This window comes from Bos mutus, chromosome 18 (assembly GCF_027580195.1).
Source record: "Bos mutus isolate GX-2022 chromosome 18, NWIPB_WYAK_1.1, whole genome shotgun sequence".
Lineage (NCBI taxonomy): Eukaryota > Metazoa > Chordata > Mammalia > Artiodactyla > Bovidae > Bos > Bos mutus.
This window is the reverse complement of record NC_091634.1, coordinates 58144483-58166460: the sequence shown is the minus strand read 5'-3', so window position 1 is coordinate 58166460 and position 21978 is coordinate 58144483. Positions and strand designations below refer to the sequence as shown.

The window sequence follows — 21978 nt, the reverse complement described above, 5'->3', positions numbered from 1 at the left end:
CTGTACTGTTAGGGTTCACGAGGGGCTCATAGCTATAGTTAAAATATGGCCCATTGTGGCGACCCGACAAACAAGGGATGAAGTCACAGCGGCCACCTGGCCCTGGTGGGCATCCTGTTTCTTCTTTAAGGCGATATCCTGTTTTTCTCTGCTGGTGCCAGTTTCTCAAGACTATGTGACCACCCGACCGTGAGACCCCTTCGACTATGTGACCACAAGACCCCAGCTGCAGGCTAAAGATAAACTGAGGCCCCCCTCCCTCCAGGGCTCAATTCCCCATTAATAAGAAGGGTTGGCTGTAAAAGGAGAGCGCTGGTTTCTCTCTAAAGCCAGTCAGTTTCTTTCTCTCTTCCTGTAATAAATCTTTCTCTGCCTGACTGCCTGGCTTGCTCTCTTTTTCTCCGCGCTCGCCTTCCGTTTCTGGGGCTGAAACCCGGGAGGGAAGACCCACCGCGGCTAGAGGGGCTCCTCTCCTGAGCCCACCTTGGGGAATTCCCTCCCTTGGACCTCACGAGAAAGTGGGCGGAGCCCCCGGGATGGGACTCTCCACTTGCCTTGCTGGATTGACGTCCACACACCGGCCCTCATTTCATGGGCTGCAGGGGTGAGTGAATTCCTGCTCTCTCGGATCCTCTTTCTCGTCTGGTTTTTGAAGCCCTAGCGCTAGGCGGAGGGCACCCTCGGCCCTTGGGCCCTGGTCTCACTTTGGAATAGGGGGCGCCCATTTCACAGTGGACCCTGTCGCTGACGAGAAGGCCGTAAGAACGGGACGCCTTTTTTCTCGGGCCTTTCTGGTTTTTTCACTCACCCTTGTTTGCCTTCCCTCCCTATTCAACTAGAACTGGAAATTCGCAGTCTAACCTGCAAAATCTACCCCTTTAGGCTGCCTTCTCCAAAACCAAAATACCTTGGCTTTTCAAGAAGTAAGCCCAAAGGGACTCACTTATTACTCCAACACGTTCTGGCCACAATATCGACTGGATGTGAGGTCCCAGTGGCCAGAAAACGGAGCCCCCGATTGCCGCCACAATGGCGAGTGGTCAGAGGTCCCTTCTGCCCAGGCTTTCTTTGCTCTCGGCTCTCTGGCCCTCTCTCTGTACTCAGTGTTCTACTTCTCAGATACGTTCAGCCCATTCTGGACCACATCCCCCTACTACTATATCTTCTGATCCCTGTTTGGATTTTTCCTCGTCTTTTGACCCTTCTGACCACAGTGCACCTCCAATCGCCTCTCATCCTATCATAGCAGAGCCGGTCCCACAACCTCCACCTTACATTCCACCCCCACCTTCCTCCCCGCACCCCCTACTACCGAGCCTCAAGTCCCCATCTGACCTCCCTAAACCCCCTCCTCATACCCGGCTGAGAACAGCCTTAAAGAAACAGGACCCCAATCCCTCCCCACTCCCCTCCTTCCCTTAGGAGAGATGGCTGGTACAGAAGGCATTGTTCGGGTACACGTCCCATTCTCCCTCTCTGATTTATCTCAAATCGAAAAATGTCTTGGCCCTTTTTCCTCTGACCCTGACACTTATTTAAAAGAATTTAAATACCTCACCGAGTCTTATGACTTGACCTGGCATGATATTTACATTATACTCTCCTCTGCCCTCCTCCCAGAAGGAGGAGGAGGAGTCTGGCAAGCCGCTCAGGCTCAAGTCGATGAAATATATCAAACTGATGATACTAAGCCTGTAGGCTCAGCTGCCGTTCCCAGGGACTACCCTAATTGGGAATACCAGGCAGGGCGTCCAGGGAGAACAGCCCGTAATCACGTTTATATTCATCTAAAAGACTCAACAAAGTTTCCCAATCAACCTTAATAACCTTATTGCAGGCCTCCAAAAAGCAGGACTTCACTTTCACTTTTGACTTTCATGCATAGAGAAGGAAATGGCAACCCACTCTAGTGTTCTTGCCTGGAGAATCCCAGGGATGGGGGAGCCTGGTGGGCTGCCATCTACGGGGTCACACAGAGTCAGACACGACTGAAGCAACTTAGCAGCAGCAGCAGCAAAAAGCAGGACATAAAGGTATTAACTTTGATAAACTCAGAGAAATAACTCAAAGACCAGATGAAAATCCAGCACAATTTCTAGCTAGATTAACAGAAGCCCTACAAAAATATACAAAACTAGATCCAACTTCAGCAGAGGGTACTATTGTCCTTAATACCCATTGTATTTCCCAGTCCCCAGATATTCAAAAAAAAAGCTAAAAAAGGCAGAGGAAGGCCCTCAAACCTCTCAATGAGATCTTTTAAATTTGGTTTTTAAAGTTTTCAGTAACTGGGAAGAACAGGCAAAACTAGAAAAGGCTCGAAGAGAGAACCACTGCCCTGCATGGCTCCAAACCTCAATCCTCTGGGAGAGAAAAGAAATCATCTAAGCCCTGTTATAAGTGCAGTAAAGAACGGCACTGGGCCCCTTCGGGTCCATGTCCTTACTGTGGCATAAAGGGACACTGGAAGGTAGACTGCCCTAATCCCCCTCTAGGGATCCGAACATCTCCTCCTGGTCCTGAGCAGAAGTCCTCAGACCCAGCTCTGCCGAGACCCCTGAGACTTGCCACCAAAGGCTGAAGGTGCCCAGGGCCCCAGGCCCCAACTCTCCTCATCTCTACAGAGCCCAGGGTAACTCACAGTGGCAGGTAAGCTGATCTCTTTTTTTTATCTACACGGCCACCTATTCTGCCATGCCTGCTTATTCTGGAAAAACTAGTCTCAGATCTCTGTTGTGGGGGTTGATGGTTTGGTGTCTATACCACAGATTACTGAGCCTCTGCACACTTCGGAATACCCCGTTCTCTCATTCTTTCCTCACACTCCCAGAATGCCCCACTCCAATCCTTGGAAGGGATCTACTCTCCAAATTCAAGGCTTTCCTCTCTATTCCAAATCTTTTTCCTGACCTGGCCTGGCTACTGCTTCTTGAACCTACTATGTCCTAGCCCCCCTCATTATCCTCCTCCTCTGTAAGCTGTATAGTCTGGGAAACTGATCACCCCTCCATATTCTGTTTATATTCATCTAAAAGACTCAACAAAGTTTCCCAATCAACTTTAATACCCTGTTTCCCAGATACATCAACAGGGGTTTAAACTCATCATCTCTAAGCTGCTGTGCTTAGGATCTCTTGTGTCCTACTCACTTTCCTTATAACACGCCTATCCTACCTGTTGAAAAGCCAAATGGCTCCTACGGCCTGGGTCGAGACCTGAGACATTAATGCTGCCGTCGTCCCCGCTGACCCAGTAGTCCCCACTCACTGGTAGTCCCAAATCCCTGTACTCTTCTTGCCCTTATTTCTCCTCCTACTGCCTATTTCACTGTCCTGGACCTCAAGCATGCATTTTTTGCCCTCCTTTGACACCCAGACTCTCAAGATCTTTTTGCTTTTACCTGAACAGATCCAGACCCTCATCTCTCCCAACAATTAACACGTTCTGTCCTTCCCCAAGGGTTTCGTGATGGTCCTCATTTCTTTGGCCAAGCCCTGGCCTCAGACTTAACCTCCCTCAATCTTGCCCCAAGCTCTATCCTCCAATATGTAGATGATCTCCTCCGTTGTAGCCCCTCACTCTTACACTCTGAGCGACATACAACTCCTCAACTTCCTAGTTGATCAGGGCTATTGCGTATCTTCTAGTAAGGTTCAACTTTCCCTTTTTGAGGTCACCTCCAACACCTATGTGTTGGAGTTCTCCTGACACCAACAAAGAGACATATAACTACTGATAGAAAGTCCCTTATATCTGCCCTACCACTCCCTGTATCAAAAAGAGAAATCTGTCCATCTGGGGCTTGGCTGGGTATCTACACCTCTGGATCCCCAATTTTGCCCTCCTAGCACAACTCCTATACCAGGCTACCCGGGGGATCTTTTGGACTTCTTGAGCCTAAGTCAAACATCCGATCAGCCTTTAATGCTCTAAAGCAAGCTATCTTCTCGGCCCCAGCTTTAACACTGCCTGATCTCTCTCGCCCTTTTATACTCCATACTACTGAGAGACATAAAGTTGCCCTAGGAGTCTTAGGACAGGTGCAGGACCTTTCCCTTGGCCCCATTGCTTATCTGTCAAAACAACTGGATACCACCACACACAAGGATGGCCAGCCTGCCTGCGTGCTCTGCCTGCAGCTGCGCTTCTTGCTCAAGAAAGCAAAAAACTTACTTTTGGGATACCCACAGTCATTTACTCTCTTACTCTTAGTAAGTGGGTCATTTTCCCACTTACTCTCACACAAGACCATGGCTCTTCTATCCCCTTCTTGTATCCAACTACTCCACATCACCCTCCTAGAATCACCCGAGTTCTCTTCTGAACGCTGCCCTACTCTTAACCCCGCCACCCTTATCCCTAATTCTTCTGAGCCTCCAACTCACACTTGTAATGAGACGTTAGAAAGACTTGATACCTCATTTCTCCCATATCTCCTCAGTCCCTTTAAATAACCCTGATCTTACTTGGTATATTGATGGTAGCTCCTATACAATCCCAAAAGGAAAAAGTAGCTGGATATGCAATTGTTTCTGACACTGAGGTTATTGAATCTCAACCTCTCCCTGCAGGAACCTCCTCCCAAAGGGCAGAACTTATTCACTAACCAGGGCACTTACACTTGCAGCTAACAAATGAATAAATATATACACTGACTCTAAATATACCTTTCACACCATACACTCACATGCAGCCATCCGGAAAGAATAAGGGCTCCTTTCTACAAAAGGACCCCCCATAACTAAAAGCCCAACTTATACTTCAACTCCTAAAGGTAGCCAATATGCCAACCAAAGCTGGCATCATACATTGTTGAGGTCACCAAGTGGCATCAGACCTCATCTCACGGCGTAACAATGCTGCTGACAGGGAGGCAAAGCAAGCCTCACTCCGAACACCTGCTCATCAGCTCATAGTAATCCCTAACATAAATCCTCTCTATCACCCCGAGGAAAAGACGTAGTTATTACAGAGGGAGCCCAACTTTAAGGAGACTGGTTGCAAAAGCAAGGCCGCTGCCATAGAAATTCTTACAGACAATCATTGAGCTTTACGTATAGGCACTAAACCTCTCTACCACCTTTTAAGACCTCTTATCACTTATCCTAACCTCCTTTCACTCCTACAGCAAACCATTCACTACTGTGCGTCCCTCTGTCTCACCCCAGGGAGCTCCAAGCCCATTCCCGCGTTCCGCACACATTAGGCACAAGGTCACATAGAGGGAAAAGACTAGCAAATCGACTTCACTCACATGCCTCCTACACATAAAATAAAACTCATACTAAAGTTATCACTAAAGTGGATACCTTCTTGGGGTGGGTTGAAGCTTTTCCTACAAGGTCAGAAACTGCCTCAGAGGTAACACAAGTTCTTATTCGAGAAATCCTCCCTCGCTTTGGCCTCCTGCTTTCTCTCCAGTCTGACAATGGACCGGCTTTTGTCTCACAAATCACTCAACAAGTAGCCCAATCTCTTGGCATAACCTGGAGGCTACATAGTCCTCATAGACCTCAATCCTCAGGGCAAGTAGAAAAGGCAAATTCAATTCTCCCAACGCAACTGACTGAACTTTCTCTTGAACTACAGAAGCCATGGGCTGAACGCCTTCCTGTGGCTTTGGCTCGCATTAGGGCCACTCCACGGGCTCCGTCTTTCTAGTCCTTTTGAGCTCATGTGTGGACGCCCTTTTCTCTTAGGTCAATTTCCTACTACAAGTCCCTTAATGGGAGGTTGTCTCCCTTCCCTTATCCTTATTAGACACCTCATGAGACAACATGCAAATTGCTGTCTCCCAAAGCCTCCTCAAACAAATCCTACTGACTTAACACTCATTCCTGGGGATCGAGTTTTACTTCAGACCTTACACCATAAAGATTTACAGCCTCGGTGGACCGGCCCTTTTGAGGTCATTTTAACCATACCGGCAGCCCCTAAACTGGCAGGTCATCCTTGGTTTCATATCTCCAGGTTAAAGTGGGCCCAGGAGACTCTCCATCTCCACCAAAAATTACTCCCCATTCGGACATCCCTTGCTACTCCAGCATGATCCCGGGCCCCGACAGGCTCTGACTGGATCAAATCCCTGAAGAAGTGGAACAGCCAAAAATAACCAATATTGATAAGTAAAAGGGACGATTAGATGTATTGGTTACTGGTTGGACAGGGACTCCCTTTACTTACCTTGTTTGGAATAGGACTTTATTCTGTATCCGCCTTGAGTGGACTCCTGTTAAGATATTCCTCTTTTGTTTCATTTATTTCTTTATGGTTTCCATCCTTTGGGGTCTTCTTTTACTGTAAATTTAAATGAACTCATTGCCCACTTTTCTACATGTAATATCACAAAACCTCACTTTTTCACAAAATTTCATAATCACTGATCTTTTCACACCTCTTGATTTTATTACTGACCTATGGTTACAGGGAGACTTAATAGACTTTACACCTGTCCAAATTTACTTTCACACCTGGGTCCTTATCCTCCTCATTTACTCCCCTTAAATACGAGCCACCACATTGTGGTACTGATCTCATTTTCCTTTCTTCTATACATCCATCACACCCTACCTAATTCTCACTCTACCCAGATTTAACTTACCTTTTTAAAACTTAACCTACCGTTTACTCAATACCTCAAATCCAACCCTGTCTAGTGATTGTTGGATCTGTTTGTCCATCTCCTCGCCACATGGATCGGCCCTACCTGTCTCCACAGATCAGTGGAACCACATAAACACTTCCCTCTATCACACCTACAGGGGAGAACACCTCTTTTTGTCCTATATGTGCTATTTATATTCACTAAATCAGATCAACAATCCTGATAAAATGTTGTCCTCCCTTCTTGCTGACCTCACTTCCATCCATATCAACCAGCTATGGGAGGACCTCCTACCTCTGATGTCTGCTTACAACAAAAGGTTCCCTTCTGTTTTTCTAGACACGACTCTCTAAATAACTCACAGCCACATCTAGGCTCTATGCCGTGGTACCTCTGTAATCACACCTCACATCTTTCCTTTGGGTTGCGCTATTTAATGTGTCTTGGGAGCTAGAGGACCTTCTATTGCTTTCTCAGGAAGGTTTCCTTCAGCCTCTGAAGACACCAGCCCGGTTTGGGGGTCAGCTAACAAATACCAAGAGAGACTCTTGTTTGCTATTGATTCCCGTTGCTGCCTCCTTACTCCTGGAATATTTTTCTTATGTGGAACCACCACATACACCACAATTAGTCTTCCCACTAACTGGACTGGGACATGCACCCTGGTATATCTAGCCCCAGATACCTCTGTTGCTCCTAACAACCATACTCTCCCTATCCCACTAATCCACAACCCACCCAAATGAGCAATTCAATTCATTCCCTTATTGATAAGCTCAGCAGGGATTGGAACAGGGACTCAGGACTCATGACCTTTTTAAACTACTCTCTGTGGTGTTGGAGAAGACTGTTGAGAGTCCCTTGGACTGCAAGGAGATCCAACCAGTCCATCCTAAAGGAGATCAGTCCTGAATATTCACTGGAAGGACTGATGTCAAAGCTGAAACTCTAATACTTTGGCCACCTGATGTGAAGAGCTGACTCATTTGAAAAGACCCTGATGCTGGGAAAAATTGAGGGCAGGAGGAGAAGGGGACGATAGAGGATGAGATGGTTGAATGGCATCACCGACTCAATGAACATGAGTTTGAGTAAACTGTGGGAGTTGGTGATGGACGGGGAGGCCTGGTGTGCTGCGGTTCATGGGGTCTCAAAGAGTCGGACACAACTGAGTGACTGAACTGAACTGAGTCTCTCTAAGGTTCTTACTGAAAGCCTGGAAGTAGCTGCTGGCCTTATCACTCTCCAGGGCCAACTAGATTCCCTGGCAGCTGTGGTCCTTCAAAACAGAAGAGGGTTAGACCTTCTCACAACAGGAAAAGGAGGCCTCTGTCTTTTTCTAGACGAAGACTGCTGTTTCTACACCGGTAAATTGGGTGTTGTAAAGGAGGCAGCAAAGAATCTGACAAATAGGGCCTCAAGAAAGTGTCAACATTTCAGTAATTCATGGGAAAACTGGTTAAGCAATTGGGATTGGATGCCATGGGTCCTACCTTTACTGGGCTCCCTTCTCATATTAACCCTCATTCTAACTTTCGGCCCCTGTCTAATGCATGTTTTCAAAGCTTCTCCAGGATTGCCTACGAGCCTTCACCAACCAGACTGTTCATGAGTGCCGGAGCCAGCCAGCAAAATCGATCAGGTCCCGGGAATGTGCACGACGCAGCTGAGAAAGAATACTACAGCAAAAGAATACTACAGCAAAGATGGGGTTGAGAGGATCAGACATGTCTCCACAAAGGGAAGCGGTCTGACACCGACTTTATTCGGCATCTTATATTTATACAGGAGAGCGTGAGAAAGACAAGACAGTTAGCATTTTTTCTTGGTTGACCTATACATCTTACAAAAAGTCACAAGAAATCTTGAGAGCATGGGAATGGCACCCTGTTATTATTTCTTACACCAGATAACATTTCCCTGTGCGTGAGAAGTTTGCCCAGAACTCCAGGTGTCTGCAGTAAATAATCGCCTAATCTCTGGGGTGGCGGGACAGAGAGCTATGTTTGCAAGCAAACCCTCAAGGACTGAGGCAGCTCCCAGAGCTGTGTCCTTTAGATAAAGGACCCCGTTCTCACAGGCAGCTCCCCGCACATGAGCTACTTCTAACTTGCTCCAATTATCAAAAGCTTTGACTCCACTCAGACTTCCTTTAACCCATGTTCCAGCCTTTTCTTATCTTACCCCATGATGTCACCCCAGACTAGTGTGAAGCAGATACAGATGACTGACCTTTGGCCCTTAGCCTATATCAAAAAGGCTGGAATGTTAGGGTTCACGAGGGGCTCATAGCTATAGTTAAAATATGGCCCATTGTGGTGACCCGACAAACAAGGGATGAAGTCACAGCGGCCACCTGGCCCTGGTGGGCATCCTGTTTCTTCTTTAAGGCGATATCCTGTTTTTCTCTGCTGGTGCCAGTTTCTCAAGACTATGTGACCACCCGACCGTGAGACCCCTTCGACTATGTGACCACAAGACCCCAGCTGCAGGCTAAAGATAAACTGAGGCCCCCCCCTCCAGGGCTCAATTCCCCATTAATAGGGTATAAGAAGGGTTGGCTGTAAAAGGAGAGCGCTGGTTTCTCTCTAAAGCCAGTCAGTTTCTTTCTCTCTTCCTGTAATAAATCTTTCTCTGCCTGACTGCCTGGCTTGCTCTCTTTTTCTCCACATTCGCCTTACAAGCACAGTGGGTCGTCGTCATCCCTGGCTTAGAAGCTCAAGGGGCCACGATGACAAGGAAGGAGGCTGTTTCCATCCCCTGGGGGTGACAGCCAGTGAGGAGGCCTCTCAGTTTCATTTGCATTGTTAAATGCTCTCCATCAGGTTCAGAAACATTTCTTGCAGAAGTCATACTGGTAAATACTTAAGGCTTTGCAGTCACACGTAGTCTGCCTCTGGCACGTTTTCTTTCTTGTTTTCATATTTTTGTTCTCCCTCCCTCATTTCCTTCCTTCCATACTTTAAAATGTAAAAAAAAAAAAAAAAATCACTCTAAAAGATTGAACCAAAACAGATTCTGGGTGGTTTTCTAGCTCTTGGTCTTAAATAATCAGTAGAACAGTAAGTTTAGGCCTGAATTGGTGTTTGCCTTCGTATCAGGCTTCCCTGATAACTCAGCTGGTAAAGAATCTGCTTACAATGCAAGAGACCTGGGTTCAATCCTGGGTTGGGAAGATCCCCTGGAGAAGGGAAAGGATAACCACTCCAGTATTCTGGCCTGGAGAATTCCATGGGCTGTACAGTCCATTGGGTTGCAAAGAGTCAGACATGACTGAGCGAGTTTCACTTCACTTCACTTTTTACATTGAGGATGTGGCCGTGTCCTCACTGGTGGGAGAACAAGGCGGAGCCTGAGCTCTGTGACGTGGGTGGGTCAGGCGTGGTGTCTCCGGAGTCTCCCACAGGCACAGGGGAAGTCATTTCTTCCTTGCTTACCCTTCTGTTTAGAGTTCTGTTACAACAGTCGTCTCTGTGTTCTAACTGAATGTTAGAATTCCCTGAGTAAGGTAACTGATGCTTGGATAAAACGACTTCCCTGACATCACAAGGCTGAACATTGCTGACTCAGCATTGAAACCGCATCTTGAATGCCAAGTCCACTGGGGTTTCCATGACGTCCTGTTGCAGCTGAAGTCAGTCACTAGTCTGTTCAGGCCCCTGGCTGGGGATTGAGCAGACCTACGGCTTCTCTGGACGGACTGACTGCAGCCTCGTCTCTGGAAGTGCTTCACCAGTGAGAGGTGTGGTTTGGAGAAGGTTCCTGTGAGGGGTGAGAGCAGGGCCCGCCCTGGGCCGTCAGGGGGATGGAGGTGGCCGGGGCACCTCCCGCATCTGAGACAGTTGAGCACAACAACGGGACTCGTTCCTGCGCTGTGAGCTACAGGGATTGCAGACCTAGAGAGGGGAGGGGGTCTAGGATCCGATACTCGCATGTCCCACATGGATCAGCTTTAACGTGCTCTTATCAGCATGCTTCAGGACCGCTTCTGATCATGGTAGTCTGGCAAGACCCCAGGTGCCCCGGGACCCAATTCATTCACAGCTCAAACGAACACATAGACGTACTTTGTGAGAAATCATTAAGTCCTTTTAAAACAAATACATCATAAAATATTAATGTCAGTATTTTTATGGAGTTAAACAGTTGAAAACATTGTGATGTCTCATTTAGCATGGTTTTCTCTTGAATAAATGTTCTTTCCCTATTGTAGGACTATGTTTATTCATCAAAGGTAATAGTAACCTTTCCCCTCAAAATAACTTTTCTCAGCCATTCAAAATGTCTTATGTCCTCTTTATATTTTGTCTTGGACATCTTAAATTAATCCTTAATCTCAGGGCTTCCCAGGTGGTTCAATAGTAAAGAATCCACCTGCCAACGCAGGATACATAGGAGATGTGGGTTCAATTCCTGGGTGAGGAAGCTCCCCTGGAGGAGGAAATGGCAACCCACTCCAGTATTCTTGCCTGGGAATTTCCATGAACAGTGGAGCCTGGTGGGCTACAGTCCATGGGGTCACAAAGAGTCGGACACAACTGAGCACCCATACTAACCTCAGGGTAGATGAATTTAATTTTCACTGTTTCTTCTCTAAGCTCACATCAGCTACAGGCAATTGGTTTGAGGATTCCCTTTATTAAATATTGTGATTGTATTCTGCTTACTCTGTTGGGAGGGCAGGTGGCTGTATATTGCAGTCACATACACTCAGGGCCACTGCAGATTTCTATTTCCCTTTTTGGAAGAATTTATTGTCTTCAGGATGTTTTATCTTGTTGTCAGAGTTCTCCCAGGTTAAACGTGTGTGAGTCATGTTTCTCTTGCCTTCACTGCGTCTTGGGCTCTTGGCTCCTTATTTATGAGAGCGTCCCAGCCTTTGCCGCCCCCTCCACACTCATTTTGACCAGTGAGACAGGAGATGAGCAGGAGCTGGGGGTCTGTGGCCCCTCTTGTCCTCTGATGCTGGACACAGTCCAGAGGCAGCCGTTGGCTGGGCCACCAGCTGTGTCTTTTTGTGAAGCAGTGGCCCTGAGTGATGCAAGACTTGCTCTCTGCTTCCAGACGTTGCCTGCCTCTCTCCTCCCTCCCCTCACTTTTTCACCCAGGGAATTACATCTCCTCTTGAAACCTTAGCTTTATCTTACATTTTTTTTTTAATTCTTGAGCCTTTGTTTGTGTATTATAAGGCATCTGAGCAAAGACAACAGAGGGTCATTGGCAAATAATCTTGCAGTTTTCCTTGTGAACATGGCACAAATGAAAAATAAGTCCATCCTCGTGTGATTTCAGTTCGATTTATAATGTGTTGACATTAAGTAGGAATCCACATAAGCTAAAGCTAAAGCTAAGTCGCTTCAGTAGTGTCTGACTCTGTGCGACCCTAGAGACGGCAGCCCACCAGGCTCCCCCGTCCCTGGGATTCTCCAGGCAAGAACACTGGAGTGGGTTGCCATTTCCTTCTCCAATGCATGAAAATGAAAAATGAAAGTGAAGTCACTCAGTCGTGTCTGACTTCTCGACCCCGTGGACTGCAGCCCACCAGGCTCCTCCATCCATGGGATTTTCCAGGAATCTACATGGAAGAGCAGAAATAACAAGTCAGTGGTTCTTACCAAGGCCTCAGAGACCCTGCCATATACGGCCCCTTGCTACCTCCTGGACTCACTTTTCAACCCCTCTCCCTCTGTCCACTCAGCTCCAGTTTCCTCCTCAAGGCTGACAATACTTGTGCCTCAGTGCCTTTGCACTTGCTCTTCCCACTTCTTGATGACTAATGACCTCTGTGTCAGCTTTAACCCTTAAGTATTTCGTATGTTTGATTTTATTATAAAGAATACTGTTTTTATGTTTAATTTTGATGTCATAGGTATGTGGGTTTATTTCCGGGCTCTCTGTTCTGTTCTTCTAACCATTGTGTTTGTTTTTGTACCAGAACTGTACTGTTTTGGTTACTTTGTAGTATAGTCTAAAGTCAGGGCACCTGATTCTCCCAGTTCAGTAGTTGCTTTATCAAGATTATTTTGGCTATTCAGGCTCTTTTGTGTTTCTTTACACATTTTAAAATTATTCAATCTCTATCTGTGAAAAAATGCCCTTAGTATTTTGATAGGGATTGCTTTGAATCTGTAAATTGCCTTAGGTAGCATTGTTAGTTCCTAGAGACAAAGAAATATAACTTATTTCAGTATATTGATCTTGTATCAACTTTGCCAAACAGAGTTCTCAGAGATTTGTGTGTGTGTGTGTATTTTGTAGAATTCTCTGTGTAGAAGTGAATTTGAGATAATGTGTATTGTGCTATTTTTGGTGCAATGTTCTATAATTGTCAGGGTGATTAATAACATTGCTTGTCTTTTACATTTTTCTGATTTTCTGTGTACTTTTTCTTTACTGAGAAAGGATTGTTTAAATATTTGACTAACTTGAGTTTGTTTCCTTTGTGGTTCTATTATCTTTGTGCATTTTCAAGGTCTTTTATCAAGTGAGATTTAGGGTTACTTACTCTCTGTGAGTTTTTCATTATGACTGCTTTTTGATTACAAAATGACCCTCTTTGTTCCCAGTGTATTCTTTTCTCTAAGACTTACATTGTCTGATATCTTCTTCTGTACTTTCAATTTCAAATTATCTCTGGCTTTATATTTACTGTGAGCTCCTTGTAGGCACCCTACAGGTGAATGTTGATTCTTTGTCCAGTTCCCTAGTCTGTCTTAAATAGCATGTTCAGACTGTCTCCATTTAGTGTTATTATTTTTATGGTTGGGTTTAAATTCACCATATTGCTCTTTTTAAAATTCAGTATCATTTGCTTATGTTTCCCTTTTTTTGTAATTTCTTTGGGAAATAGCATATTTCTTTATTCCTGGTTATCTTTATTAGTCACATGGTTTGTTTTGTTATTTTAAGGGTTGTTTAGGTAAATAATCCTAAACAAATCCTAAAAGATGATGCTGTGAAAGTGCTGCACTCAATATGCTAGCAGATTTGGAAAACTCAGCAGTGGCCACAGGACTGGAAAAGGTCAGTTTTCATTCCAATCCCAAAAAAAGGCAATGCCAAAGAATGCTCAAACTACTGCACAATTGCACTCATCTCACATGCTAGTAAAGTAATGCTCAAAATTCTCCAAGCCAGGCTTCAGCAATATGTGAACCGTGAACTTCCTGATATTCAAGCTGGTTTTAGAAAAGGCAGAGGAACCAGAGATCAAATTGCCAACATCTGCTGGATCATAGAAAAAGCAAGAGAGTTCCAGAAAAGCATCCATTGCCAAAGCCTTTGACTGTGTGGATCACAATAAACTGTGGAGAATTCTGAAAGAGATGGGAATACTAGACCACCTGACCTGCCTCTTAAGAAACCTGTATGCAGGTCAGGAAGCAACAGCTAGAACTGGACATGGAACAACAGACTGGTTCCAAATAGGAAAAGGAGTACATCAAGGCTGTATATTGTCACTCTGCTTATTTAACTTATATGCAGAGTACATCATGAGAAATGCTGGGCTGGATGAAGCACAAGCTGGAATCAAGAGTGCCAGGAGAAATATCAGTAACCTCAGATATGCAGATGACACCACCCTTACGGCAGAAAGTGAAGAGGAACTAAAGAGCCTCTTGGTGAAAGTGAAAGAGAAGAGTGAAAAAGTTGGCTTAAAGCCCAACATTCAGAAAACTAAGATCATGGCATCCGGTCCATCACTTCATAGGCTCCAAAATCACTGCATATGGTGACTGCAGCCATGAAATTAAAAGATGCTTGCTCCTTGGAAAGTTATGACCAACCTAGACAGCATGATAAAAAGCAGAGACATTACTTTGCCAACAAAGGTCCATCTAGTCAAGGCTGTGTTTTTCCAGTAATCGCGTATGGATGTGAGAGTTGGACTGTGAAGAAAGCTGAGTGCCGAAGAATTGATGCTTTTGAACTGTGGTGTTGGAGAAGACTCTCAAGAGTCCCTTGGACTGCAAGGAGATCCAACCATTAATTGTTCATTGGAAGGACTGATGTTGAAGCTGAAACTCCAATACTTTGTCTACCTGATGTGAAAAACTGACTCACTGGGAAAGACCCTGATGCTGGGAAAGATTGAAGGCAAGAGGAGAAGGGACGACAGGATGAGATGGTTGGATGGCATCACTGACTCAATTGATATGAGTTTGAGTAAACTCTGAGAGTTGCTGATGGACCGGGAGGCCTGGTGTGCTGCAGTCCATGGGGTCATAAAGAGTCAGACATGACTGAGAGATTGAACTGAACTAGGGTAAATAATAAAGCTTTTCAAGTTATCTCTATCCAAGTGATGTTATACTTCTTTGCATAACAGATGGTTATACTGGAGTTCTACCATTTTAGAGATAAAGCTGAAATTCCAGAGAAGTGATGTGATTTGACTGTGGCTAGAAACCTCAGTTAGGGGCTAAAATAGGAATTCTAGTTTACTGACTTCAGACTCGGTGCAACACTAGGGTGAGTGTTAGTGCATTTTCTTTGGAGAATACCAAGTCACCACAGTTACAAATTATACTCATAAGTACCAATGTGGAAAATGTGGGAATTATTCTTTATTAGGAAAATACATATTTTAAACATCCAATAGAAAAGCCCTAACATTTCCCTTCAGACCACTTGGATAGGTGTCACACAGAACCACTAGGTAAATACTTAGAGATAAAACAAGCCAGCTTTTAGTTGAGACCCTGGAGCAGAATTTCGTTCCCTTTGGCTCTTCACATTAGTCACTCTGGGAGAGTGATTCACATCCCATAAATCACGTTCTGACTGTGACTGGGAGGGTTGTCTGAAATTGTATTTACTCATCTTATTCTCTGTGCCAGGACTGAGGAACATCTGAGACTGTCATCATGATAGGTACCTCTCTCTAGGCCTGGTTATGTAAAAACTGAATTTCTTACATTTATAACATTAGAATTACACAGTTCATCTGTTAATATATTTGATTTGGGAAGATCAGATTTTACGTTCCATTGAGCCTCAAAGGAGCAAAGAAAGAGTCTATTAATAATACAAATGAGGCTTCCCTTGTGGTTCAGATGGTTAAGGATCCACCTACAATGAGGGAGACCTGGGTTCGATCCCTGGGTTGGGAAGATCCCCTGGAGGGGGGCATGGCAACCCACTCCAGTATTCTTGCCAGGAGAATCCTCATGAACAGAGGAGCCAGGCAGGCTATGGTCACAAAGAGTTGGTCATGGCTAAGCAACTAAACAGCACAACAATAATATGAATATGTCAATGTTACTTTTAAACACAAATGTGACATAAACAAGAACCAATATTTACTAAAATTCAAAATAAATTTTTGGATTCCCACAATTATGTCAGCTATGTTTTCCTTAGTATAATTGGATTTATGGGCAGCTTTATTCCAAGTGTTATATACTTAGACAAGATTCAAATGAATTCCTCTTTTGGTATTTATACACCATTATTTTTTGTTACTATTCATGAGCTCTAAATAGCAGATACTTACTTTTTGAAACTAGAAGACAGGTCATAAATATAATCAGTTGTTATAACTAGTTTGACTTCTGCTTTTTCTCTGGTTGAAGAAATAAAGAGTAGAATTCTTAGGCTGAAACAAAGTTTATCAGACTAGGAATTTATGTAGGGGTGTGTGTGTGTGTACATGCATTCATTCATTTTCCAGAACTTGTTTTTTTAAAGAATATCAGTGATGCCAAATGCCTGGATCTCACACATATAAGAATTTATCTATATATTTCTTATATACATATGTCTATATATTTCTTAAAATAAAACTTTTAGACTAAATTTACATAACCAGAAGAATTCTTAGGCTTAGTAAGGCATTTGACAGTCTCCATTCAGCTTCTGCAGAGGTTCACACTGTACTGGGGGGAAGAAAGAGGAATAACCGGGGTCCAGTGGTTTCCCAAGCCCACAACAACAGCTGTGCATGCACAGGCAGATGATCATCACGAACACAGGCCTCTGAGGACAACGTAAAGAAGGGTTTCTGTGCTGGGGGTGTGAGAGCAGAGAGTGGAGAGGTGAACAGTGACAATGCGAGGACTGAAAACCAGAAGGCACTTAGCCTGTTCCAGTCCCTCTTGTACAGCTGTGCCACTTCCAGACCAAATGCAGCTCTTTTCAGGCTTTCCCATATGATTTAATAAAAACAAGTTTCTCAGCATTCTGCAGTGCAGTCATCTATTGGAAGAGATGTTTAGCTGGCAGTTTCACTCTCTCATTTCTTTAAAAGAGACATGTTCTTAGTGCTCCTTTCATCTCAGTTACAGGAAATCACTTTATTTCCTACTCTCTACCACCCTCGACTTGGCGATGGCAGGTTTTTGCCCTGCACATCCACCGCACGTGACCATGATGAGTCCCATCCTGGACACGGCTTGACTTCATTTCCTAAAATGTGCTTGAGACAGGCTGATCACTGGGGTGAATAATAACACAAAAATTCTGTAAAGCTGAATTAAATGGTTTACTCAGGAGAATCAAGATTGTAGGATGAAGTTTTGTAAAGGATTAGTATAAAAAGATTGGGTTTGATTAATGAGATGTTCATTTATTTATTTGGAAATATTTCTGAATGCCCTCCTAGTCCCAGGCACTGTATTATGCTTGGTAAATTGAAAAACAAAAATGACACTGCCCTTGGAATTCAAAATTTTATCTGGGAGGGAATCAGTAAACAAATGGACAAATAAAAATTAAAATTCTGTATCATAATACAATTATATTTGGTATGTGCTATGACAGAGAATAATTTAGTTTGGCTCCTATTTGGAAGTCCCTCAAGACTTAGTATTTAAACCAAGACTCAGTGATGGATATCCCTGGTGGTTCAGTGGTAAAGAATCCACCTGCCCACGCAGGAGGACCAGCTTTGCCCTCTGGGTTGGAAAGATATCCTGGAGAAGGAATTGGCAGCCCACTCCAGTATTCTCACCTGGAAAATCCCATGGATAGAGGAGCCTGGCAGGCTACAGCCGATGGGGTCTCATAGATACGCCCAGTCCACCCTGTGAAAATTTGGTGACGTCATTTTGGAGAAATGAAGTAACATGAGCAGAAGTCTGAAGACGGATAAAATGGAGCATATTTGAGAAAGGGCAAAGGGAGCCAATGTGCTGGGGAGAAGGCAGAACTGAAGTCAGGGAAAATGTACTGAGTTGACCAAACAGTTCACCTGCCTATTGGCTTTTCCATAATGTCTATGGAAAACCCAAATGAACTTTTTGGCCAGTCCAGTAGTTCGGGTTACTTAGGACCTTGTAAATCATATTAAGGTGTTCAGAGTTTAGATAAAAATAGTTCAATATTTTAGTTCCATTTCTTCTGTTAATTAGTATAAATTCTTGAAGAAACATAAATTACTTAAAAATATATGAACTACTTTATACCTACTTTAACCCTGAAAACAAATGATCTGAGATCATCCAATAGAAAAGTATGGGTATTGGGATAGGCTGATGTGCTAAAAGAAATGATAATGACTTTAAAATGACATAGACTAAGGTTAGCTGGTAGAAGCAGATTTAGAACCGAATTCATGTCCAATCTTTAACACGATTCTGTCAAGCATCAATGGACTGAAAAATGAATCCTGGATGTACAGATGTATCATGATAAAATGTGACAAAATGTACCGTATGACAAAGAGGATTCAGGAATGGATAATGTAATGGAGATGGAACAGTTTTCTAGTTTGGATGTCTATACTTCCTAAAGAAGATAGAAATGAGTGGAAACTTAAAATATCGTAAATGCTGTAACCTACTTATGTGTCAATAATGTTAAAATTAAGAGCTGGACCAAAACTCTCTGCCATTATGTGGAGCATCTTCCTTACAACCGTAGTTGGGAAAAGCAGGAAGGGCAGGTCGGTCTTGTGCACAGAGCTGTCATCTAAAGCATTTTTTCTGTAATATTTTGTCTGCCCTACTAACTCAAAATGTATTTTTTCTCTTTTTGAGCTGCCTTTTCATGTCTTCCAGTCCCTCGGTCCCTTCCGGCTTTTGAGTTCTTTCAGTAGGGTGCTGTCTAATAAATCCTTCACACAGTAATTCACCATTTAAAAAATAATTGCTAGAATACCTGCCATGCAAGACATATAGTAAGATACTGCCTTTTCTCTACAAATGATGAAACTGGATCAGTAGAAAGAAGTATTTACATTAGTAACCAAATGCAGGAAAAGAGCTGTAGTTGGTGCTAGAGAAATTAAAAACATCTGAGGAGGGAATTCAGAAGAGAAAGTGACAACATTTAGCTGGGAGGGAGGATGAATACAACTACGAGGGCGGCAGAAGCTGAAATGATACTTTGAAGAGTGGGCGTTACCGCGCAGGTCCGGAAACGGGTCCTGGTGAAGGAGAGGCGCGCATGCGCACTTCCTGAAACCCGTGTGATGCCGCCAACTGATGTTTTGGTCAAAGGCCTGTGTTTCCCAGCTTGATCACTTACTTTGGTTCATCCTATTGGCTTGGCCAAAAGGTTCATTTGAGTTATCCCATAACATCTTATGGAAACTTACTGGCCAATCCAAAACTTAGTACCAAATGACCATTGGTTATTATCGGAAATAAACCCACCTAGTAAGATAAAAGTATATATTCAGATAAGGCTCATTCGTGTTTGTTTTACTGTGGGAGCCAGGTTCCCTGTGATACCCTTGTGTAGTTCACTCCACGTTGCACCAAGGTTGGTCTCCAGGACAAACATGATGCAGAAGAGAGGATGGAAAGCAGCTTCTGAGATGAGGTTATGAGATACTGCTGCTTCTGGTCTGGTTGTTTTCTTGCTCCTCCTTGGGTCGCTCACTCAAGGTAAAGTCAGCTGCTATGTGATGAGTAGCCCTGTGGAGGGGCCTCCTAGTGAGGATCTGAGGCCTCCAGCCAGCAAGAGATGCTGAAACCCCAGGGAAGCTGAGCAGGGAGGGCCTGGTCGCCATCTTGATGGTGACCCCAAGGGAGTTAATACATCTGGTGGCTCAGATGGTAAAGAATCCACCTGCAGTGCAGGAGACCTGGGTTCAATCCCTGGGTTGGGAAGATTCCCCTGGAGAAGGGAATGGGAACCCACACCAGTATTCTTGCCTGGAGAATTCCATGGACAGGAGCCTGGCTGGCTACAGTCCAGGAGGTCCCAAAGAGTTGGAAACGACTGAGCGACTCACACTTTTACTTTGTTTCTTTCCATGGGAGACCCTGAGCCAGAGCCAGCTAAAGTGCTTCTGGATTCTCAACTTCAGGAAATGTTAGTGAATGGTGTTAAGCTATTAGTGAATGGTTTTAATGGCTTCCCTCCTGGCTCAGTCCTTAAAGAATGTGCCTGCAATGCAGAAGACCTGGGTTCCATCCCTGGGTCAGGAAGATCCTCTCAAGAAGTAATCGGGCTTCCCTGGTGACTCAAGTGGTAAAGAATCTTCCTGCAATGCAGGAGACCTGGGTTTGATCCTTGGATTGGGAAGATGCCCTGGAGAAGGGAATGGCTACATATTCCAGCATTCTTGCTGGAGAATTCCATGGACAGAGGAGCCTGGCGGGCTACAGTCCTTGGGGTTGCAAGAGTCGGACACTACTGAGCCAGTTCCACTTTACACTTTAAACTGCTGAGTTTGAAGGTAATTTGGCTAAGCATGACTAGGCAGCTAATACAATTCCCACCACATAGAATAATACCTGATATATATGAAAGATTTTCAATAAAGGAGACTTAATATATTTAATATATAAATAAATGGAGTGTTACTTTTTATACTAGGGACTTTAAAACTTAAACAAATATATAAGCCTTTATTTAGAACTCAAATTAGGGTTTTTTTATGTTTCAGCTAATTTTTAAAATTAATTTTTATTGGTATATGGCTGCATTACAATGTGTATTAGTTTCTACTGTTCAGCAAATTGAATCAGCTATGTGTATTCATATATCTGCTCTTTTTTGGATTTATTTCCCATTTCGGTCACTACAGAGACCTGAGTAGTGTTCTCTGTGCTATAAAGTATGGTCTCCTTTGTTGTCAATTTTATACATATTTTCAATAGTGTATGCATGGCAATCCTGATCTCCCAATTCTTGTCCCCTGTCTGCCTTGATATCCATGTTTATTTTCCATGTCTGTGTCTGTCTTTGCAGATAAGTTCATTTATACCATGTTTTTAGAGTCCGCATTTATATGATCTTTGTTTTTTCTGACTCACATCGCTCTGTATGACAGTCTCTAGGTCCATCCACAGCTCTGCAGATGACCCAATTTCTTTTTATGGCTGAATAATAATCCGTTATATGCATGTACCACATCTTGTTTAGCCATTCCTCTGTTGAGAAATGGTTGCTTCCATGTCTGTGTCCTGGCTAGTGTTAAGTAATGCTGCAGTGAACATTGGGGTGCATGTGTCTTTTTGATTATGGTTTTCTCTGGGTCTATGTCCATTAGTGGGGTTGCTAGGTTATATGGTAGTTCTATTTTTAGTTTTTTAAGGTACCTCTATACTGTTCTTCAAAGTGATTGTGTCAATTTACATTCCTACCAACAGTGTGGAAGGGTTCCCTTTTCTCCAAACCCTGTCTGGCATTCTCTACAAACCCTACTTGTTTGTAGATTTTTTGATGACAGCCATTCTGGCTGGTGTGAGGTGATGCCTTATTATAGTTTTGATCTGAATTTGTCTAATAGTAATGTTGAGCATCTTTTCACGTGTTTGGCCATTGTATGTCTTCTTTGAGAAATGTCTATTAATCTTCCACCCATTTTTTGATTGAATTGTTTTGTTTTGTTTTTTTATTGAACTGCATGAGCTGTTTGTTTATTTGGAGTTTTGTCTGTTGCTTCATTTGCAAATATTTTCTCCATTTCCAAGGGTTGTCTTTTCATCTCGTTTATGGTTTCTTTTGCTGTGCAGAAGCTTTGAAGTTTAATTAGGTCCCATTTGCTTATTTTTGTTTTTATTTTCATTACCTGGGTCAGGAAGATCCCCTGAAGTAGGAAATATTGGCAACCCACTTCAGTATTCTTGCCTGGAAAATTCCATGGAAGAGGAACCTGGCAGGCTACAGTCCATGGGGTTGCAAAGAGTAAGACAAGGCTGAACATGCATGCACAGGCAAAAAGTTCTTGCTGTGATTTATGTCAGAGTGTCTTTTCCTATATTTTTCTCTTAAGTTTTATAGTGTCTGATCTTACATTTAGGTCTTTAATCCATTTTGAGTTTATTTTTGTGTATGGTGTTAGAGCGGAGAAGGCAATGGCACCCCACTCCAGTACTCTTGCCTGGAAAATCCCATGGATGAAGGAGCCTGGAAGGCTGCAGTCCATGGGGTCGCTGAGAGTCGGACATGACTGAGCGACTTCCCTTTCACTTTTCACT

General features: G+C 43.9%; 1 long non-coding RNA gene across 1 annotated transcript; it reads left to right on the top strand.

Annotated features, from left to right (window-relative positions):
• Positions 1-14867, top strand: LOC106701324 (uncharacterized). Its single transcript, XR_001351793.2, has 3 exons — positions 1-604; positions 2496-2649; positions 8170-14867. It is a non-coding gene; the product is annotated as an uncharacterized lncRNA (long non-coding RNA).
• Positions 14868-21978: the final 7111 nt, after the last annotated feature.